Below are 21509 nucleotides of genomic sequence, written 5' to 3'. Positions count from 1 at the left end.
TCGTCTCTAACACTGTTGGGGCAATTGCTGTTCGCGAGCACTTGTGGAAGGCCGACACGGCACACGAGGAGGTGGATGGATAAAAAAGGTGTATAAAAGCCAACACGCCCGGCCGCCTTTGTCTCCCCAGTACTGATGATTACACACCACGCTGGGTACTCTCGTGTAAAGAAAGATCTTTATAGACATAAAATGAAATCATTACATTTTCCTCAAACAAATAACTATGTTAAATACGGATATATAGTATTATTTACTTGCAATTGTCTACCTATGATATACTGTAATAAATTACAGCCCTTTGGCAATTGACTACAGGATAAACGCATTAACATATCTCATAATTGTAAATGCTACTTAAAGATCGTTTAGACAAATGTTTGGTAAATTGAAGGTGATAAATGCCACTTAATGTTGGGTCTGAGAAATACTTGACGTTTTAACGATCGTTGGGGAAGGCTGCAATTAAATGAAATCTGTTACATTGACATTTTTTTCATTGGCATTCGTGTGCCCCGTCCACATAGAAGGGAAAAAAAATCGTCAATTGGACGTAGCCACTGTGGCAGCGCCGTCGCTATACGGGTATGAATGCAGGTTAGACAAGCGCGATTTAACCCGGGGTTCTCAACTACGACTAAGAGCTGATGTTTTCAACACGACACTGCAGTTCATTGTTTCACCAGCGGTCGCCTTGCTGGTCAGTGCAGGCTTGGAGGAAGCGGGTGGTGGGCACAGGACGGGTTCAGAAAAACCGCACTGCTGGAATCGTGGCCAGGAATCGAACTCAGGTGATGGAGTGAACAGTGTACTGATCAAACCACTGCGCCATTCCTCCCCTCCGTGAAATTCCCTTACAGTCAACACAAGTTATGACATCGGTGGGTGTTTGCAAATTGTATAAAATGTAACCACAGTAATACATCATGGGACCTTCTTTGCCAGTATCAAAATATGATAATAGGGTTTCCCCTTTTTTCTGGCAACAAAACAGGTGTTAAGATGTTAAAACACCAAACTGAAACCTTTTACAAGGAATCATGTCTGAATTAACCACAATGCTTGTGGTCAGAATGCAAACAAAAAACATTCTCTGATAATAAATGCAATGTCCTTGAAACTGATTGGTCCACACTAGAGACAGCTTTCTTTTGAGCCTCGTCTTAAACGTTGTTAGATCAGAGGACGCCAAAAGGCGTACAGCCCAAAGATATTTTTGGTCTGTGAAGGAATTTGTTCTACATGTACAAGTATACAGGGCACTCAAAACTTTATAAATAAATATTTAATCATTATTATACACAATTACCTTTGCAAGTTAACCTGTAGTAATATACGAATAACGTACAGCATTGCATAGTTCTGACATAAGTATTTTACGTCTGACATAAGCATATTTCAGAATGCATGTTAAATACCATATAACTCGACCCAGACATAATCATCCTCTAAAAACGGTATTCATATATATTTTAAAGATAAAACATATTAAAGAAACATTTTACACCTCCTAATATATATGCAAGCATACGTAGGCAGTCACAAATGTCGTTACACAATACTTCAGCATTCGCTTTATTTTTTTTGAATCACAAATGTTGCGGAAGGAAACGATCGATTCTGATCATTAATATTACGGTGCAGCGTCTACTCTATGAACTCCATCGCCGCAGGTGACCACAGTAAGTCGCCCCACAGAAAGCGAATGCACGCCCACAGCGCGTCACACGTCATGACCAGCGAGTGCTGAAAATAAAAAGCAGAACGATCGGCGCACGCAAGAGGCGTGCTCCTGCCCGTCCGACTGCTTCGACTCGTTTTGTGAATTTGGAGAAAGTCTTGGCGCTTTGCTACGTATGGACTTCATACTTAAATTCATATTTCAAAGATAAAGACATTTCTATTTGCACGGCAATCAAACCTTTCCAGATAGGGCCACCGTTTTTTGATGTTTGTCCCGTCATTGGATACATTGCGGAAATCATCCACTACAAGCAGTATAGCAAGGTACTGTCGTATATGCGAATGAGCAATCAGCCAGCCAAACCTGTAATGTCATATAGGAACCCTGTCTCTCGACACCTTTCGCTTGCCTGTTTTGTGGTGCATAAACCAAAGTATCTCGATTCATCGCAGTCTTTATCATTATCAATTTCCTTCTTCCGCTCTTCTACATCTTCCTACATTTTCCTTTCCTCCATCCACTGTATCCCCATCTCTCTCCCTGTTTCTCTCTCTCTCTCTCACCTCTCACTCTCCTTATCCCCACACTGCTTGTCGCATTCCCTCGCTCTCCTCTTTCCGCTTTGCTCTCTGCCTCTCTGACTTCTGCGTGACGCCCTTTACCTCTCTCCACGCCCCTCTCCTCTCAGTTGATCTCATTCCCCTTTCCTTCCTTCCTCTCTCTCTCCCTCCCCTCCCTCCTCTCCATCGTGTTTGCGTGGGATACACAGCCGGGTGAAGGGTGTTTGGGGGACGCGGCGTAGGCAGGCACAACCCCTGCTCAGCGCGGTTGGATGCGGGTGACATCATCACGCACACACGCGTTGTGATGTCACCAACGCACACCTGCATTTGGGCACGCGCCAGCCAGGAATCCAGCCAGAAAACTGGTTTCTAATATAGTATACGAGCTGTACTATCCGGCTTGGCCCGGGACGTGGATTCACCACGCCCGCCGCCTTTGTCTCCCCAGTGGCGATGTTGACACACCACAGCAGTTACTCGTTTGAGGCCGAGTCGACCTAGGGGAGGCCCAGGATCGTTACCGGTGGTGGCCCGTGAGCGGGAATCGAACTCGGGTGGCCGGGTTCGTAGCGCGGCGCGCCAACCACTACACTACAATGCGTTACGCTTCCACACACACAGACAGACACACACACAGACAGACACATACAGACACACACATACACAGCGCACTAACCACTACACTACAATGCGTCACGCTTCCACATGCGAGGGTCACGTGACAGATTCGACGTCACAGCTCACTTGCCGTGCAAAAAATATTATTGAGCTCTCCCCCCCTAAAAAAAGTGTATTTTTTATAATTTATGCATGGTGTACAGTCTGGAAAGTACCCACATGGCAAATTTCAAGTTTGTTGCATGTCGGGAAGTACGCTAAACAGACACACATTCACAACTGCGTTTTATATATGTGGAGATAATATTAATACCCCTCCCTCCCCATACTCTAGTGTTGGGGTCTTCCGTCCGCCTTCTCCACTCATTCCTGTCCTAGGTAATTCCCACATCCTGGTTCACCACTTTGAACCAAGTCGTTAAGAGGCCTACCTCTGCGTATCCACCCTGGAGCTTGCACGTTCGTCACCTTTCTTCCAGATCTGCTTTTTCCTCTATTGTTATGACATATCTTAGCCACCTCTCAGCCTGCCTGAGATGGGTACCACTCCTGCCTTCTTCTTTGCCTCTTCCTTTGCGTCCTTTGCGACGAGATCTCTTATTTGTGGGATGTCGAGTCGCCACCTCCTCGCTCACTCGATGGGCCCAGTCGCCTGCCCGCTCACTGCGACCGCGAGGGGCAACAATCGAACCGAATGAATCATTATTACTTGCGGAGGGCACACGTATTATTTCCGTCAAGGTGCATAAACCATCACGTAAAACTCCGGTCATCCTCGGCAGCGGCTTTTGGCTAGCCATCGAACAAAGATGGTCACTGCATCGCGCGTTATTAGGAAGCCACTGGAGCTATGCACGTTTCAATCTAGATTGCAAACTAATTTCTTTAGAACTGCTTTTTGTGCGTAGTTTGTTGTCTTTCCCTCCCCCCCACACACCTTCGATTAGCACGGTTGGCTACGCACGATGCGAAAGAAGTTCAACATGCGTACAGTACATATACATCATGGCATTTTCTCCGCATTGTGTAACTCCTTTGATTTTTTTTCCCCCTATCGCCCATTATTTCCACAGAAGCACCAAAGAACGGCGCGATTTATAAACAAGGCTCCCTCATTTTCCGACACGCACGAATCCGGTGCTCGTCGAGCCTCGTGGCACCTACAAGCACGTGGCCTTGACACCCCCCTTCCCCACCAAACCGCCACCATTACTTCACCAAATCACCAAATTGTTCCTCCAAATGAACCTCGTGGCGGTACGCCGGGGTACCATATTACCCCGGCTCTCGCATAATGTCCGTGGTGCAGTCATTTTGAGTCTGTTGATGGTCGGCGATGCGGCAATCGACTCATCTCGACGAGCTGTGCTCACGATGCACCACCACCACCACGGTGCGTACGAGCGTTCAGGGTTTCGGCGCAATCGTCCTCGCTGTGTTTCGACATCGCGGAGTGGCACTGATGTCGGATTGATTGGTACCCCAGTCGCGGAGTTAAGTAACACCCCAGGGTAATACAGTGTCCCAGAAATACAATATTGAATTGCCTCGGCCATCTTGTATCATTTGGTACTCCGGGGTACCGCCATAAGGGGCCGTCCATAAATGACGTCACGCGATTTTGGACGATTTTTGACCCCCCCCCCCTTCGTCACACGGCGTCACAAAAAGTCAGACCCCCCCGCCTCAAATATGACGTCACAAAGCTCTGCCCCCCCCCACCCAAAAAAATAAAACATGCTTCAAATCGCTTTAAACTATTGTCATTGTAGTGTGTAGTTAATGTGGCGCTGCACTCTGATGTTGTAGGAGAAAACATTTATTAAAAAGCATATTGAATTAAGTAGAACGTGTTGTCTGTATTTATTTAAAGTTGCGCATTTTGATGTGACGTCACATTTATCAAACCCCCTCCCCCCATCGTCACACATCGTCAGAAATGTCTGACCCCCCCCCCCCCCTAGGTGCGTGACGTCATTTATGGACGGCCCATAAGGGTCAAATGTTCACATCAGCCAGTTCTTGGCCAGTTTAGACCCAGCCCTGGCCGCGTGACGGTTGGTGGGCGGAGCCTCCTGACGTCATCCCTGCCCACCACTGCCCGTGTGTGGCTATAGAGCAGGCCTCAAGTTTTGAGAAATCTTGTCAGCACAACATAATTGTTTTATACACACGACGGGCACATGTTTTATATGCTCCCCCATCTAGATGTGATTATATGTCAATCAAACATTTTCATATCACCGCTGGAATAATCCAAACATGTGTGTTCATGGCTTTTGATGTGCGGAGTCGTTTGGTGGCTGATCTGAAATCATCAGCTCGTCACGCACGAGAAGCCACTTTAATCGCGTGTGGTATCATGGATTCAAATCCAGCAAATGTAGATGGCTGAGGGTTCTGATATAGTATTAGTCGCCTTAGTCACCTGGTTAACTCCAGTTTGAGAGTTTTACTGCTGTATGGATGGACGCATGCAGATGAATGCATGCAAATATAGCATTAACATGTTTTAATTGTAGCCTTAGGATACTGCTCAGGTACATAGCATGGAATACTTTTCGGGACCACCACAGAGTGGCATGTTCCAGCATCCATTTGCCAACCATTTGTCCAGTCATTTAAGCAGCAATTACAATTATAAGCCATATTATAGCTTTTGGAACTTGTGCAATATTTCCTACATTGTTACCCAAAAAGCATAGTTAGCACTCCCAGCATATTTGCATAGCACGCAGTTAGTTGTCATTGGGTTTGTTACCAAATAATGGCACCTTTCAACCATTTTTATCCAAGATAATAATAATACATAAACCCGAGCGCAAAAAGGATCATTGAAAAAAATAAATGTAATTGTTTGAGCGAGGCGTCTGGAGCTGTGGCGATATATTTTACGATCAATACACGTGCCTATTAAACCTACAGCCGGGACAATGATTTGCATGGTCATAGGCAATGGTAAACACTGAAGCAATGAGAGAGGAATCATGTAAAATGCATCAAAGTTAAGTGGCTCGTGCTGCTTACCTAAACCTGCTTTGCTGTTCATCCCTGACATTTGCTCTTCAAGCACTTTGTGGACGCTTTGATTTGCATGCACCAGTTTTGTGCTGTTCAACTCAAGGCAATAACTTCAAAAGGTACGATTAAATATGTATGTTAATTACAGCCAAAAGTCTCATTGAAGTCAACCAAAAAGCACTAATAAAGAGCGAATGTGCTTGCATTGTGAGGTGTGCACCCTCTCGAGAGATTTGTTTTGATGCCCTCCTAATTATAGCACTTTGGGTTGACTTAAATGCAAGATTTTACCCGTACTTATTATTTTTCATTCACACTGGGCACATTCTTTTTTTATTTACCAAAAGGGTAATGCGACAAGCTGTGTATTAATGATGCATGTCTTGTTATTTTTCTGTATATTTACTCCAGTTGCTGCATAATTTATCCTTAGGTGTCAGTAGGATGAATTACATCATCTTGCATATTGCTTAAGGTGCATCGCTATGACAACCTATAACTGGTTTAATGCAAATGTCAAGCACACGGTTTGGCATCCCTGTCAAGTTGGGTCCAGATAAAATACAATAATACCGAGGTAATAAACAAATAAATTATGCCATTGTTAAAACAATGGAATGTTCTTTTATTAAAACAGTTGTTTCATGAAAAATATTAAACATGTCAATTGGTGGTGATTAAATCTTGATTTGAAGCTTTCGTGACTGCAGGAATCTATAAAATAAAAATATATATATATCTATGTGACTTTACCGAAAGAACCAAAGAGTATGGTGGTGATTTGTTATTTAATTTAATCAGGGGTGAGGTCACTTGTAGTTGGTTTGTGTTTCTGAAGTTTACTTTGAAACTAGTATTACCCACAAAAAACAACACGCAGTTCTGATGAACTTTAGTAATGCTGCACATGAAAGACAGCAGATGTATTATATTAAAAGCATTGAATATAGTATAAACAATCTATCATTAAGTACAAATGAGCTTTGGCCAATTATATTATCAATATTTAGTGGAAATATGGTATATACTAATGACTGGTAACCATCAAAGAAAACAAAAATCAATACATCGTGTATTGAGGGAGATACAATTAAGCTGAAAAAAGTTCTCCATAGTAACAATTCCATTATTATTGGCAGTTGGTAAATGCATTGAGTTAGATTAATTTTATTTTAAAATCCAACATTTAGGTGTAGGCATTAATGCATGATGCCTTAGCCAGTAAATGTACATATCTCATTAAATATAATGCACAACCATGAGGCATTATTAAATAAGATATTGAAAGCGAGGATAAAAGTGAATGCCGAAAGTAATTGAGTATTGTTGTCTACAGGATGAAATTTAATTGCAATAATGAATAGCGATTCATTAGATAGTTGAGAAAAGTACAGGCATTTGTGCTACAGCTTATGGACAGGAGTATAACATTTCTCAGATTATAAAAATTCAGTACTCAGATTCCAAATTTACAAATGCTTGTATCTCATGCAACATGTGTACATACATATGTGAATCCTGTTATTTTTATACTACATAGATACACAATTTAGGATGTATATATTGTAAATCTTTTATACGTTTCTAATGCCAAATTGTCCGTAAAATAAACCTCGGTTTTCTTTTCGAGGGTAATCTGGGGACTATACAAGCATTCAAAAGTGAGGACACAGTAGCTAACGCCAAAATACCATGCGGAACAATGCAATCCTTGAATATTTACAGTTTCATCGTCATCGTCATCACACTACAGTGGCATGTTTCCACACTGGCGACACGTTATCTTCCTCACCTGGTATGCAGGAGGTCAGGGGGTTTGACCCCGGACGCCTGTATATGTTGAGTGTGCGTGTTCTCCCCGTGATCGTGTGCATTTTTCTCTGGGCCCTCCGGTTCTCCCCACCGCATTTAGAAATCTGCGCTTAGAGTATTTGGCTGCTATAAATCTCCACGTAATAAGCCCCTTCGTTTAGCTATCATTTCTGGCCAGGTCGCTTCTGAAAAAGAAGCTAATAGCTCAGTGGGCTTTACCTGGTCAATACAAAAATAGTTTATCTTTATTTAAACGTTTTTGTGATTTTCTTACATCTCCTGTACTTTACACTCCCATCGTGTTTTTGTATTGTTTGTTGTTGTAACTTTCTGACCCGCCCCTACTGGACATCTGTGAAAAAGAGCTTTAGAGCTCATCTGATTTCTCCAGTATAAATAAAGATTCTGATTCTGATCAGCCCAAGTTATTCCAATGATGGAAGAAGGCTTCCCTAGCCTATCACCATCTCTCACCATTGATCGATGCCATAATCCACCTAACACCTGCATTCGACTGTATTTCGTTGCTCCACCTCTCTGATGATCGTCTCTCAAATTCGTTCTGTTCTTTGGCTACCACGCATCATTATTCTGGACCACCGGTTACCATCACTTCTGGCGTTCTTCTTTGGACACATTGGCATGCTCCATTTATTGATCATGTTCAGCTTTTCAAAAACACTCCATTCTGCTGTCATCTGCCCCTTTATTTCGTAACTTTCATCTGAATCCACTTTTAAGAACTTCCCCATTACATATATACACACAAATATCACATTATGTGAGCTATATTTTCCAGTTTTGCCTGTCCGTCTTATATCTATAACTGTTTAATTGTTTTGATTTAAAGCTTTCGTGACTGCAGTAATTCATATTCTTAGTTTTTTATTATTTTGTTGTTTCTCTTCAACGTGACTTTACCGAAAAAACTAAGAATATGTTTAATTGTTTGTTATTTATCCTGAACCCAACTTTTTAGCCTTCTTAATTAAGTTTTTATACTATTTCCGGTAGTTGTTTCTGAATGGATGTTATACTTACCATATAATCAGCAAATCTGAGACAGTAATGTTTTTCTTGATTAATGATAATGCCTTTATTTTTGCAATATAACTTTCGGAAAATATATTCTGTTGCTGTAAATAACTTTCGTGAAAATCACCACTGTTCTTCATTATGTATGTGGTGCCTTCGTGTAATCTCAGTGGTTTGTTTTTACAAATATGTTTATATTACGTCTTGGATGACTGTATATATTTATATTGAGTTGAATTTTGTTGTCACAATGTTCAAAGGCCAGGCACGATGGTAATGTAAATCTATTGGTATTTCCAGAAACAGATTCATTGCACGTGGTCAATGGTAGAGGAACCTTTCCTAATCCCTTTGTATAATAATTTATCACAAACATCACTTGGAATAAAATAACGAACAATCAGAGGCCAACTGACCATAGGAGAAAGTCGAGTTTAGGAAAGGTTACAATTTACTCGTGAATTCTTAAATAACTCGCTGCTACATATCATGTCGTGGGGGTCAATTGACTGACCATATTTCACCATTCAGGTCAGTACAGATTGGTGAATGGTAGAGGGGGCCATTCAGGACAAGTGTGCATACCACCCGCTACTCACGTTCGCCATGGTTGGGAATCAAAACTCAGGTCTCCGGGGTGATAGCACAGTGCATTATACACTGCAACACTGCCCTTTCGCTATTTTTTCTTTAGCACATTTGTTTAAATAAAACAGACTACACTTCCTGCTTTTGAAATATTAACATTGACCAAATTGTACTAAAATGCTTTATTAAATCAATCAAGAACATAAAATTGCCAACAACTGACACCAACATGCACTTTGTTTATACACCAGACACTGTATTAACTAATACTGCTCATTTGTCTGTCAATATCTCCACGGAGAATACAGATTGATGATAATAGTATTCAACTCTAAATTGCGAAACGGTTTAATTCCATTTGGGTAAAGAAATGCAAATCTTAAACTGCCTGCGCGGGGCTCGAACATTCTAGATATGAAACACTTTGTGGTAGAAAATAAATGAATGACGATGACAATCAATGATTTCTGGGCGGCTAAGTAGGGCCCCACCGATGAGGTTATGGTGTCCATTACCCCCTGGGTGCAGTGGGACTTAGTGTTCAATAAAGTGTAAGACAGAGCTCATTTCATTCTGGTGCAAATTTCACGGGCGTCATGTGAACTGAGTTTGATCATCGCAAGTCTCGGATGTCAACACACACACAAAGCATGTTGGCGCATGTATATGAAGCTGCCACCAAATTGTGGTATGGATAATTTCGAGAATGCAGAATATTTAATTTCATATCACTGACTGTTTATATTTCATTAGTGCCGTGATGAACATGTCATGAAACAAAGAAACCTCTGTCCAGAACTCACACACTTGAGCGGTCGGGATTTGACCAAATCACCATACATGTTGATTAATTATGTATACTCCTCCAGATTTCGGTTTTTATCCAGGCCAAGGCTGAGTTTTAAACTGTCTTCCCTATTAACATTAAGTGGAGTTTTCTACTCATTGCATCATCTTCTAGTAACAGTTCGAAATAACCTTTCTGATAGATCACTCTCTGAGGCAGCTGTGACTGCCATATCCAGGGGGTTCAACTTTGCCATCGCACCCAAACAAGATCCCAGTGGAAGACACATCAATGAAAGTTGAAGCCGTGGTACATTCAATGTCCATAAATGAGGCTGAGGAGGAGAGACACGAGATTAGTAGGACACTGCATAAGCCAATAAACCCGACTCTTAACTCTACTACAAATGAACAACGGATCCTGAGAGACCTCCGAAAGGATGAAAACATTATTATTATTATTGTACTAGCCAACAAGGGCAATGCCACGGTCACTTTGTGAGTAAGAATTAAGTGGAAGAATGTTATTTTCTTGGTGTGTTTTTATACTCAGAATTTACAAACATCCTTTAAAAATGGTTGAATGTGCAATGATATCCTAATTGCGGGAATGCGGTATATCAACAGCGCTATATAATTTGTTATTGCACATTTAAAGTGGTGCAGTGATTAGTGCACCACACTCTGAACCTGGTGACCTCAGTTTGAGTTTCAGCCATGGCTACTATTAGTGAGGAGTGATGTCTCAGTGATGAGTATTGTTAGAACATTTACACGATTTAAAAATATATTTTGTAAACATACAAGCAAATGTCACAACAATATGCCTGTGCCATTCTGTGTAGAAATCATTATATTAAAATAGGTGTACTACACACACTTAGGTGCGTTTGAATGAGATGTGTAAGATGTTATTTAGAGTATTGGGAAATTGGAATATTTGGCATGATAAGGGTCAAATGTTTGTCACAAATGTTAAGGTTCACAATGACCTTTGTCGAGCTTTAATTTGAATGGCACTAAAGGTCAACACTTGTGAATAATTTATTCAGATAATGAAGATTTTTGTTGTTGGCTTTGGGCATGGGTTTTAAAAAATAGCAGGCATAATTTATAAAGAAAAATTATGAAAATGGTGGTGGGGGTTGCTCCGTGGGCCAATTCGCCTCCTCACGAACACCAGTCATCAGTTTAATGCAGGCATGGAACATGGGCTACAAAAATTATACTCAAATTACGGAAATCAGCTCGCGTAATTATTAGAACAGTCCAGCAGTAATAACCCAGATATGATAATTATTTCATTACCAGACTTTGCCCAGTCCAAGGCATGGGACAATGCTCCGTTTTTTTATTTTATTTTGCGGGACATTGCAGATTTAATGCATTATCCCAATTTGAATAATAGATCCAATTGTCGAAAGAAGGCCTGCTGATAAGGAGCTCGGACAAAAACAACTTGTCCATGAGGTTGCTACCATCTTGCAATGGGGACTGAATACAATTACACTTGTGTAATTCAAGTGCGAAGATAGTTAAGAAACCAAAAATATTTGTTTTAATGATGAAAAAGAATCGTACATTTTTTTTATTTACATACAGTGAGGGAAAAAAGTATTTGATCCCCTGCTGATGTTGTACGTTTGCCCACTGACAAAGAAATGATCAGTCTATAATTTTAATGGTAGGTTTATTTGAACAGTGAGAGACAGAATAGCAACAACAAAATCCAGAAAAACGCATGTCAAAAATGTTATAAATTGATTTGAATTTTAATGAGGGAAATAAGTATTTGACCCCTCTGCAAAACATGACTTAGTACTTGGTGGCAAAACCCTTGTTGGCAATCACAGAGGCCAGACGTTTCTTGTAGTTGGCCACCAGGTTTGCACACATCTCAGGAGGGATTTTGTCCCACTCCTGTTTGCAGATCTTCTCCATGTCATTAAGGTTTCGAGGCTGACGTTTGGAAACTCGAACCTTCACCTCCCTCCACAGATTTTCTATGGGATTAAGGTCTGGAGACTGGCTAGGCCACTCCAGGACCTTAATGTGCTTCTTCTTGAGCCACTCCTTTGTTGCCTTGGCCGTGGGTTTTTGGTCATTGTCATGCTGGAATACCCATCCACGACCCATTTTCAAGGCCCTGGCTGAGGGAAGGAGGTTCTCACCCAAGATTTGACGGTACATGGCCCCGTTCATCGTCCCTTTGATGCGGTGAAGTTGTCCTGTCCCCTTAGCAGAAAAACACCCCCAAAGCATAACGTTTCCACCTCCATGTTTGACGGTGGGGATGGTGTTCTTGGGGTCATAGGCAGCATTCCTCCTCCTCCAAACACGGCGAGTTGAGTTGATGCCAAAGAGCTCAATTTTGGTCTCATCTGACCACAACACTTTCACCCAGTTGTCCTCTGAATCATTCAGATGTTTATTGGCAAACTTCAGACGGGCATGTATATGTGCTTTCTTGAGCAGGGGGACCTTGCAGGCGCTGCAGGATTTCAGTCCTTCACGGCGTAGTGTGTAACCAATTGTTTTCTTGGTGACTATGGTCCCAGCTGCCTTGAGATCATTGACAAGATCCTCCCGTGTAGTTCCTGGCTGATTCCCCACCGTTCTCAAGATCATTGCAACTCCACGAGGTGAAATCTTGCATGGAGCCCCAGGCCGAGGAGATTGACAGTTCTTTTGTGTTTCTTCCATTTGCGAATAATCGCACCAACTGTTGTCACCTTCTCACCAAGCTGCTTGGCAATGGTCTTGTAGCCCATTCCAGCCTTGTGTAGGTCTACAATCTTGTCCCTGACATCCTTGGAGAGCTCTTTGGTCTTGGCCATGGTGGAGAGTTTGGAATCTGATTGATTGATTGCTTCTGTGGACAGGTGTCTTTTATACAGGTAACAAGCTGAGATTAGGAGCACTCCCTTTAAGAGTGTGCTCCTAATCTCAGCTCGTTACCTGTATAAAAGACACCTGGGAGCCAGAAAGCTTTCTGATTGAGAGGGGATCAAATACTTATTTCCCTCATTAAAATGCAAATCAATTTATAACATTTTTGACATGCATTTATCTGGATTTTTGTTGTTGTTATTCTATCTCTCACTGTTCAAACAAACCTACCATTAAAATTATAGACTGATCATTTCTTTGTCAGTGGGCAAACGTACAAAATCAGCAGGGGATCAAATACTTTTTTCCCTCACTGTACAGTTGCCAATCCATTGCGAAATGGAAGCTGTGTCAGTCATGGGGGGGGGTGGGGGGGGTGACCACACTTCACTACGCTGGTCAGTGTGGTTTTCTGGAGTGAAGATGAGAAGGAAGGGGGGCAGGTCAGATAAGAATCGCCACTGATGTTAGCCATCGATGGTAATAGGATTCAGTCACGAGGCTAATTGCACAGTGCGAGGACCATTGCACCATTGTGTTATGAACGTCAATCGGTCGTTAAAGAGGCTGGAATCAATTTCTAATTACGCAAATTTGGATATAATTTCATATTCCAACTGTGATAACCGAATCACATCTCATTTTCAAAGTAACATTTAAAGTTCAGTCTTTGCGCGAGCGTTCACATGTAACATTTGTGTGCAATATTCAGTCGAATCTGCTAATAGATATTAACTTACTGTTAATGCCATAGAAGATCTTTACTTAGATTGAAAACAATCTGATGAGCTATGAAGCTCTTCAGAGATGTCCAGTAGGGGCGGGTCAGCCAGTTACACGAACAACCGATAGAAAAGAGAAAACGACATCAGAGTAAGTCACTTAAACATAACGAAACAAGTTGCACAAGTACATAAATTCCTGCAAGATTTGTCAAGACCAAATGCAAGCTTGGGCAAGGCAGCAGAACAACAACAACAACAGTCCAAGACCACACCAAGACAATACAGTCCCTCGACTACACTGCAAACTGAACTTCACATATACTTTAGTCAACTCGTGGCCTTTGGTACGCAGTTGCAGAATATGCAGAAGGCATGGCTTAATTCAATCCATGTCATGTCCTTCAAATTAATTTCTTAAGGGCCACAGCACGCTGGTGCGTGCGTTTTGTCTCACCGCATCCATGCGCGTCTGGTGCACATGGCTCAATTGCTCAATTGGCTTCAACAGAGCATGCACAGATGAGAAACCTGCCATTAACACGGTACGTCAAGTGAGAAAAACCTGCTCTCTCATCGCTCGTGGGACAGCGTTCGGAACCGGGGTTCGCCGGGGGTACGTCGCACACTCCACGTTTTAAGCATGCAAGTGTGAATCTGTTCCGATGAAGAATACAACAAAATTAAGTTGACTTTAATCACCACGGTGACAATGGGATACCACCATTCATGTATATTTTGCAATGATTATGCAGCTATGAGCGCAGCCCCAAGAGAAATCACTGCATCATATTTTTGGTTTCAGTGCACACAGTGGACCGTGCACTGAACAGCTGTGCAACAAACCTGGAATATAAACACGTCTGATAGACGTTGTATGGAAATCCTTAACAAGTCGTAATGAGGCCCAGTGGAAATTACGGCCGTTTTACACACACCTACGTGCACACGCACACACTTCAATCATATCATCTTTAACCATGACAAGGTTAAAACTCTTTTCTTCATTGATGCGATCACTGCACTGATACCATTAAAGGGTTGATGGTGTGCATTATTTGGCTTGCCATCAAATGTAACAAAAGATGTTCCATTACATTGTGCAGTTAATTTTAAAACTTTTATGAAGTCAGATATTAAGTGTAAACGCAGTGTTATACCGACTGGGATTTTAGCTGCCAATACGTTGTACTCTGTGATTGGCCACACTATAGCTGGATAATAAAAAAAATGGTGTATTAAATATGCAGTTTTTCAAATACGCATTTTAATATATACAATATTTCTGTTAAGTGGCCCCAACAACGTCGCTATAATAAAACTAACGGACTTAAGAAAATGATATAATTTGACCTCATGAAATTTTGGGAGCGTACACCAAAACAATTGGACTACTCGTATGAAAAACAGACTGGCATTTTGCAACGTAACAAATGTCTCCGTAAGCTTGTTTCCTTAAAGTGATTCATAAATGTTTGTTTTTGGTCACACCACGTAAGAAAAAAAGCCAAATGGTGCCATCCATCCTCCTCCACCTGACAGAGCCAAACAAATCAAGTTGTCACATGCACAACCCGTGCCAATTGATGTTGTTGTCAGAAAACCGGCACGCTGACAGACAATGCACACGAAATCTGACAATTCGACTGGTTTGCCTGAGTCGGGTGGAGGAGGGTGTAATGCATTGAGTCGGGTGGATGGCGCCACGGTGACTAGGAGATGTTAACTACCTCGCCTGCTATGCAGGAGGTCGTGGGTTCTATCCCGACCCTGATGCCCGTATATTTGTAGTTTGCGTGTTCTCCCCATTGCCGCTTGGAATTTTCTCCGGATCCTCCGGTGTTTCCCTGCACATTTAGAAAGTGGCGTTTAGCGTTTTTTGGCTGCTATACATTTATACATGATAAGCCACTTCGCTGAGCTATCTTTCATGGCCGATGCCGCTTCTGAAAAAGAGCTATATATATCAATACAAAATACTGTTTAATCGTGTATTAGTTTATTTCGTTTAATACTGAGGCAATCCGATCTAAAATCCAATAATGATTAATAAATATTGGTCGTGAAAACTAGCCTACGTTCATAGTGGCTGCAGTCTCAAGGGTTTCCAATGTTGAGATGTAAAACACGGATATTGTGTTAATTTTTAGGTATTCATAAAAAAAATTATACTGGAAATATAGTTAACTCCGAGTCAGTACCATTTGCATGTTTACATTTTATTTGTTTTAATTAAAAAATGTAACACGTAGGCTTTCGCGACCAATATAATCTATAATAGAGTTTTTTTGGGTTAGATCGTGTAATAAATATATACATGTGTCGTTAAACCTGCCACCACCCGATACAGCCAACTAGTAAGGGTTGTTACGTAAACAGAACGTGGCCAATTCGTCACTAGTACAGCACTCCGGTGTGTTGGAGAGCCAAGCCACAATATTCGCGAGCTGTAATTACTGGCGAAACATCGTACTCAGATTGTAAATGTTGTGGCTTGGCTCTCCAACACACCGGTGTGCTGTACTAGTGACGAGTTGGCACGTTCTGTTTACGTGACAACCCTTACGAGTTGGCTGTGTCGGGTGGTGGAGGGTTTTAACGACACATTTCTATATTTATGCGATCTAACCCAAAAACATCTCTATTATGGACCTATAGAACATGTTTTCATATCGTGCTAGTCATTAAGAAGTAGTGCATTATGGTTGTAATGTCCCCCGCAACCCGCTATTCAAATAATCATAATCATAAAAGATCACAGTACAATTCCAATAAATTATTATTCCTTTCTACGTTAAAGTGAATGTCACGGCCTCTAGTGGTTGGAGGGGTCACTTAGACCCTTTAAATGCAACATATCCCAATTAAACACATTGCACCTTCTTTCTTCGTAACAAGTCGTGGCGAATACTCTTTGGTTGTTTCGATAAAGTCACGTAGGTAGAAAATAATAGATCACGACGTTTCGATCGCAACACAAGCGACCGTCATCAGGTGAGACAATCACAGCAGGAAAAACTGCTGAAACAGGCCTAGCTTCAAATCCAGATTGAAGTCTTGGCAAGCACATATTTGAATGACTTATGACAATGTCGAATGGAATGGTAATATTGTTTTGGTATGATCATCATAATTGTCCATTATTATCATCACCAAAATCCAGAATGCAGCACCTATCTATTGTCGATTATTCATTAAGTGGCACTGTGGTTCGAGCATGAGGATTCAAATCCCGGTTGTGATCCACATCAGCCCATCATATACATCTCTCGGGTTGCTAGAGTGATGATGGGCTACAGAGGTTACACTATGGCTAGACTGGCTCTCAACATACGAGCGTGGAACTTCCACTGGTGGCTATAGGCCATCAACAGAGATGTGAACTGCTCTGTGTTCGGTTGAGTAGAAAGACACTTTGACGGCTATGAGAATAGAGTACATGATAGTTAAAGACCAGTTAGAGATGACTGCTGTGGTGGCATTTCCTCGACTGTAATGGTGTCACGGGCATACCCTGAACTGTAAAATACGAAGCTCTTTGCTTTTGTTTAATAAGTCCAAGTGAGTGCTGATGATGATTTTATACGGCCAATGAAGATAAACTATTAGAGATTCAGTTCTGAGTGATTTATTAATTCCATTGCTTTGTCTGAGTGTATGTGAATTACAGATACACTTACCAACCCACTCAGTCACTCACCCATCCACCCACTCACTCACCAACTTACCCGCTCAATCACCCACTCACTCGCCAACACACCCACCTGCCCACTGCCTTCAAATTAATATTTGGGGCAATGCCAAGTTGCATGGTCCGTGGTTTGGTTTTCGTGGCTGCGGTCACACAGAGGAAAGCCTTTTTGTTTCCCACTTGTGCGTGAGGCGTCTACATCCTCCGTGTTGTGTTCTCACCCGGATTGGCACTGACGATTGTTTGCGTGGAAGGTGGAAGCCGGGCAGTGTGGGGGTGCCCTCGCTGATCAGGTGTTTGTTGGGCACGTTGCCTGAAGCCCACAAATTGGGCTACGCCGTTTCGATGCTGAAATTTGAGTCACGCAGAGCTAGCTCTGGTCGGTGTTTCATGTGAAACAAACATTAAAACGCACATCCGGAATATTTATCCAACAGCATTAACGTATCATGTAAATACATGCACTGCTTGCAGAATTATCAAGTGACTGAAATTTTTTACAAAAAATAAAATTAGTCTCTGTGTGTACACATCTCCATATATATAAAAGGCAAAGTTGTGATTATGTGTGTCTGTTCAAAATGTTTAGCGTACTTCCCGACATTCAACAAATTTGAAATTTGCAATGTGGGTACTTTCCAGACTTACACCATGCTAAAATAATAAAGAATACACTTTTTTTTTGGGGGGGGGGAGCTCAATAATGCATATATTTTGCACGGCAAGTGAGCTGTGACGTCAAATCTGTCACGTGACCCGCGCATGTGGTAGTGTAGTGGTTAGCGCGCTGTGTATGTGTCTGTGTGTGTCTGTCTGTGTCTGTGTGTGTGTCTCTGTGTGTGTGTCTGTGTATGTATGTGTCTGTGTGGAAGCGTAACGCATGGTAGTGTAGTGGTTAGCACGCCGCGCTACGAACCCGGCGACCCGAGTTCGATTCCCACTCACGGCCACCACCGGTGACGATTATTTTAACCGGTCCTGAGCCTCGCCTAGGTCGACTTAGCCTCAAACGAGTAACTGTTGTGGTGTGTGAACATCGCCACTGGGGAGACGAAGGCGGCCGGACGTGGTGTACCCAAGTCCCCGGCAAAGCCGGGTAGTCCAGCTCGTACATTTATTATATGAGGGTTACTCTCGTCACTCACAGTTGTTGAACTGATCAAACAGATAATTACATTCGTCACGAATGAAATCACATGTTGTTATGATTGTGTATTTGTAATAACACTGTAATTATTTTCTTGAAATTCATTGTGCATAGTTTTAATAATGATTATGGACATTAATATTTCCATTTCAATAGCATAGAATTTTACGAAAATCCGTTGGCATCGTTTACAATTATTTTGGGCACATTTAAATGACTACTCAGAGTAAATGAAAACAACAGTAATTATATCATTATATCACAATATAGATTGTATAATCACTTCGTGTCATATTTCTTAATGTATTTAGAATACATCAGGAACTAAATGTGCTCCAAACAGTGCTCATCCTATTGTAGAGAATGGGCCTCTTTCTTTTTAAGGGCATTTATCTCACTGTTGCAAATGAGCGGAACAAGATATCGTAAGTACATACACTTTACCCCACAAGTGATTCAATACATTACTGAATGTAGATTATCCATTGTAATGCTGAAATAACAAAAAGCTCAACACAATGCCAGAAACATAATCTAGTATTTTTCATTTTAAGGCCACGCTGTCATTGACGAATTTGTGGAGCTTATTTATTAATTTGTGCTTGTGCACTGCTGCCAACGCAGTATGAGCATACCATTTATTGTCATGCTGGTTGGACTGTACAGCCAATCCATGAATATTAATTCAAATTGCACATTATTAGATTGTTTAATCATTATACAGCAATTACTAATTGAGTCCCTGTGTTTATCAATGAGAAAATTGCTTCACGAAACAGCCTTCACCGAAACAACATCATATTTCACGTAACCACACCGAAATTCGACCAATACAACCCCTTCAACGACTGCGTTTAATCACAGACGATGGCATCGCGCGACCATACCTGGAATATAATTAAGAGTAGAAAATGTACGCGCGTGTCTTAACGCTCTCTGAATTTCAAGAGAGTGGAATGCACATTGGAGTGACAGTGCGTTCATCCACCACACGGAGCACAAAGTCCACCGAAAGCGTCCGTCAACTGAAAAACAGATGGCAATGGCAGCGAAAAATTGTTCTGGTGTCACAGAACCGTCACAGTGGATCAAAGCGATTATGTTCCAGGATGCTCGTCACCTTTCATGGAGCTCCAGCGATCAGCTACGGGTGATTAGTTGGCCTGGCAGTAACGTGGCTTCTCAATTACCGGCCCCGAGCTGTACTGGTGGCCGCGTGACAAACGCAGTGTTGCAGCACGGAAATGATTTGGCCCGGGCGCAATCGGAACGGAGCCCACTTTTTTTTAGTTTATCCCGAGAGAGAAGAAAGTTCCACTGTTGGTTTTAGATTATGTTCGTGGAATATAATTTATGCAGAATTCTGTCACTGACTCTTCTGAGAATATACGTGCTGGAGCGGTAACTTTTAGCACTCACATTTTTACCAGTGGAGCGTAATGACAGTTTATACCAAGTTTATCATTACAGTGATGCCCAAATAAAAAAAAATCGTAAAATGTTTTTTTAAAAAAAGATTTTTTTTTATTATGAACCTATATCTGAAAAAGTGAATGTGCCAAACACTGCTTACATAGCACAAAACAGTGTCACCTAGTGTTGGGTAACAGATGCCGAATGAAATTACACTTCAAGTAGCAATGTAGTTTAATCTTCCAATCCAATGGTCTGCGAGATCTTGGGAATTCCAGAAGGGTATTTTTTCCCTTCGACTTTTTTCCTTGACTTATTATTTGATCCTGCGCACTGCTGCTTTGCTCATTTGTCCAATGATGCCCTGCAATGTTTTGTGAGCCAGAGACTTTGCGTCTCAATTGGCTCTCGTCCGTCATGATCAGAGTTTTGATTGTCTCCAAAACAATGAACGAAGTATACGTGGTAACGACTCAACTTATTTTCACGGGGGGAATCGCAGCTTCGTGTGTACAAAAAACGAGAGCCGGACGACGCAGGAGCACTCGGGCTGCGGCTAACTCTCGGTCCATCACCCGAGGGCACAGAGAGAGACGTGCATAAGCTCGCGGCTCTCAGGGCAAAGCAGGCGCACGCCGATACGACGACCCACGCCACGGGCTGCGCGTCACGCGTGCCATGCCGCTGTCCGTGGTAGCTGAAGGTGCGCTGCGATAACAGCGCAGCGCGTGCGCCGGGGCAGATACAGCGGGGGGGAAGTGAGTGCCACAAAGAGCTGGCTCGAGCCGGCGTATGGGGATACCATGCCGGAACGAACGAATGAATGAATGAATGACATCCTTATTTGCTCAGGTGAGAGCCCACTGAGATTAATTGTTTCGACCAGCGCCGTGGTGGAAGTCACAATGCGTCAACTGTGAGAGGAGCAATCTGCAGACGCGGTGAATGTAAAAGATAAAGCTCCAACCCGACAGTTGCTTGCTTATGCGACTGCTGGCGGTGGGGCCTCTACAAGACGGAGTTATAGAATGTACTTGGCCTACTCTTCCATGCTGGCAAGACATCTTGATTTTGGATGAGGTGGGAGTCCCCATATTTTTTTACACATAACCAGCCAATCGGTTAGCTTGTGGAATTGCAGACTACCACATGATGAATAGAAACGTGTATGCCTGACGTGCAGACGTGGAGATGAAAACATGTCAGCAAAATGCGTGAGCCGAGTTAAGAATATAAATACGATGACAGTTTATAATAAGGTAGGGTACAGAATGTGCTCTCATAATATCCATTTGTTTCTTTAAAAACAACATTGCATGGACTTAAAGACAGGCTATAATTTTTGTTATCATCCTTTATATTTTACTGATGCGCTGATAGAAAACAATGTTGATAATGCTGTAATGTTTTTTTTAAATCATATTTCATTTAATTTCATAGTGAATATGTAATGCAACATATCATTAGAAAGCAAAGCAAAACTCTCTAAAAACGAGTCTTGCAACTCAATATCGCTTTTTTAGATATTTTTTAAAAAATC

This window comes from Petromyzon marinus, chromosome 4 (genome assembly GCF_048934315.1).
Source record: "Petromyzon marinus isolate PM22_M1 ecotype Great Lakes invasive population chromosome 4, UKy_Petmar_22M1.pri1.0, whole genome shotgun sequence".
NCBI lineage: Eukaryota > Metazoa > Chordata > Hyperoartia > Petromyzontiformes > Petromyzontidae > Petromyzon > Petromyzon marinus.
The sequence above is the reverse complement of the archived record's forward strand: the minus strand, read 5'-3'. Positions refer to the sequence as shown.